The sequence below is a fragment of the Biomphalaria glabrata genome, chromosome 1, assembly GCF_947242115.1.
Source record: "Biomphalaria glabrata chromosome 1, xgBioGlab47.1, whole genome shotgun sequence".
Classification (NCBI taxonomy): domain Eukaryota; kingdom Metazoa; phylum Mollusca; class Gastropoda; family Planorbidae; genus Biomphalaria; species Biomphalaria glabrata.
The window spans coordinates 42,810,487-42,813,852 of NC_074711.1; positions in this window are offsets into that span (position 1 = coordinate 42,810,487).

The window sequence follows — 3,366 nt, forward strand, 5'->3', positions numbered from 1 at the left end:
TATTTTACAACCACTAATAAATTTAATTGTATGTTCAAAACTAAAAACCTGTTCAGCTCAGGCATAAAACTAATGTACCGGTATTCGCTAACCCAGTGGTTTCCAAACTTTCTCTCAAATGAAACACTTTGCACATTCTGAGTATTTAGCTCAACACTTTGCTTATTTATTTATTAATTAGATATTAATTTAGGTGGTGACCTATTTGTTAATTGTTCCAGTAGTTCGTGGAATACTTTTTCTGGCCTCGCGGAACACAGTTTAGGAAATCACTGCGCTAACCCGTTGATGCCCAACCTAATTCGACCCGCGGGGCCATTTTAATTTCCGACACTCGTGTCGCGGGCCACATCAACAGATACGTACAAAAAAAAATGAAATTGACTTGAAACTATTTTATTAGAAACCCTAAATCTAGTACTTACATTAATTAATGGGATATTATAAGTCTAGCGTTTTTAAAGCGTCAAATGGTTTCATTTCTCTACTTAAAATGTCGGAAACATTGTAGCTAATTTTACCACTGACTCATTTTGTATCTCTTTTTGGTAACTATTAGGACAACCATCGATCTTCCAATCTCTATTCATAATTTAACAAACTTTTATTCGCGGCTCAAACCAAGAATGCCGTCATATGTTTTGTAATGGCATTTATATGTTGTTCTTTTTTAAAACACACTTTCTCTACAAATCAAATATAATTGCTCATTATTATGTTCCACAAAAAAAAAAAGGAAAGGTCGTTCATTATTCCGGGTAGATTCTACATTCGGGAATTGGGGGGGGGGGGGGGTTTCTACACTTTGTGCCGACATTTCTTAGGGTGAACCGCGGGCCGTATTTTGGGCATCATTGCGATAACCAATACTTTTTTTTTCTATGACCTCTTGTAAATCTATCTGCATCCTAGAAATCAATCAATCCCTTCAATACATCTAAGGCTTTGAAGAAGTAACTCTTGTCATGTGATGCTCGTCAAGGGCTCCAGGCGTGACCTCCGTGATATCGAAGGCGCCGGTCCAGGCGGAGTGGCTAAGCGCTTGGCTTCCGAACCAGGGGTCCTGGGGCCTAATCTCGGGGAAGGTTCTAACTGGTATCTGACAATAGTTGGTGAAAGGAAAGGCGATTGGTCGTAGTGCTGGCTACATGACAACCTGCTCGTTTACCGTTGGCCAAGGAAACATGACCTTAACATCATCTACCTTATCGATCGCAAGGTCTGAAAGGGAACTTTACTCAAAGGGTCATATAGGCCTACTGCTTTCTCGATAACTAGTTTGACTGTCTGCATCTTATCATATCTTAGCAAAGCCTCTGTATTTCGACTTGAGTCTATAGGCCTATCTTTGTCGTCTTAGCATTAGTATTTCTTATGGCGTTGTTCATTCATAAATGCTGTCATCATAAGGTTGCTTCTTCTTTTTCGATTATTTTGCATTTTAATTTCAAGCAACACACTGCTACACTGTTCATGATAATAATTGTGATTTATGAAGGACTTCTTAATGGGGCCAACTCGAGATCATGCGACAACTCCACCGTACCAATAAGAATTCTTATGTTACTGGAATGTCATCTATAAGACTGATTTTTGCTTTCATTTTGTGTATTTTAGTTGAGATTTTAATGTTAAACAATCATTTTCCCAACATGTACGCAGCCAAAGAGGTTTTGAGGGCAAAATCCTCCTTCATGAGGGTTTTGAGGTTAAAATCCTCCTTCATGAGGTTAAAACCCCCTCTTCTATAAAGCAAAAATAATACAAACGAGTCACCAAATTCCATGAGCGTAGCCAAGTAGGATTTTGAGTTTAAAACCCCCTCCGAAAATTTTTAAATTATAAAACCCTCTCTTCAACATTCAACAGATACCATGAGCGTATCCAAGAGCGGGTTTGTGTTTAAAAAACCCACCAGAGGGCTTTAAGTTACCCCCCCCCTCCAGAGGGTTTTGAGGTTAAAACCCCCTTCAGCGGGATTTGAAGCTAAAAAACACATCTTCGATTATAATATTAAAAAACAAACTACACACACAAAAGTCTATGAGCGTAGCCAAGAGTTTAATCCTCATCCCGAGGGCTTTAAGTTGAAACCCCCTACAGATGGTTTTGAGTTTACCCCCCCCCCCCCTCTTACAGATAGCTTTGAGGTTATCACTATACTATATTTATATTATTCTAAAGCATTTAAACTACAGTCACCTAATTCTATGAGCGAAGCTATAATTTTTTACTGACGTTTTGTTTAAAAAAACAAACATCAAGAGATATTTTTTGTTAATCCCCCCCCCCCCCCCCCAAACAGACAACAGATGACTTTGACGATAAAACTTTCCTCTTTGAAATAAAATCTAAAGCAAACAACAGTTACCAAATTTCATGAGCGAAGCCAAGAAGGGTTACACATTTGTACTAGTCGCTGGGCTACATTAATAAAGTGCAATGAATAGCGGATTTGCTTTTTGAACTGTAGATACCTCCAGAATGTGCTTTTTTTTTTTTTGTTTTGTTTTAAATACCTGAAATAGTGCTTGGCGGCGGTGCTCCGCCCCGAGCCCCACTGGAAAAGCTCACAGCGCTCCCCCCAGACCCCCTAGCTGGCAAAGGTCAGAGTGTCTATAGGCTATAAGGGGACAAGACAATTCGTTCACTGACATTTCGTTCACCCGACAATTCGTTCACCCGATAATTCGCTCACAGACAACTTGTTCACCGACAGTTGGTTCACGACAAATCGTTCACTGACAATTTTGGAAATAATATAGCTACAAAAGTTTTTAATGTAAATAAATTAAACACGCGACGAGAATATACAATATTAACAATATGTTACTATCCAGTGAACGATTTGTTTGTGAACAATTTGGCTGTGAATGGATTGTGAACAAAAAATCCCCCCTCGTACCCCCGGGGCCCCCCTCCCCCCAAAAAAAATCCTAGCTACGCCCATGAAATGTATAGTTTTCAGTGTTGACCATACTTAATTAAATTACTTCACACTTTTCTTTGGTTACGTACATAATAAAACATAATAAATTTCATTGCCATTATTATTTTTTTTTTACAACTCCTCTGTTCGGCTTGAAAATTAATTCATGTAAACCGAAACCTGGTTGGACATTATTCACGATAGCGGCTGTAATGATTGTTATAGAAAGTTGACAGTTGATGTATGTAATTATCCTTAAGGAAAATCAGCCAAACTAATCATATTTTATTTGTTTAATTAAATAGTTTAAATGTATAGTTATATTTTATGGCTATTAATTATTCTTTGTATTTATTATATTTTGATTTCACTTTAAAAAAAATTACGTCATTTCCGTGTTTTGGGATAAAAATAGACTTTGTTGACACAAACAAAAA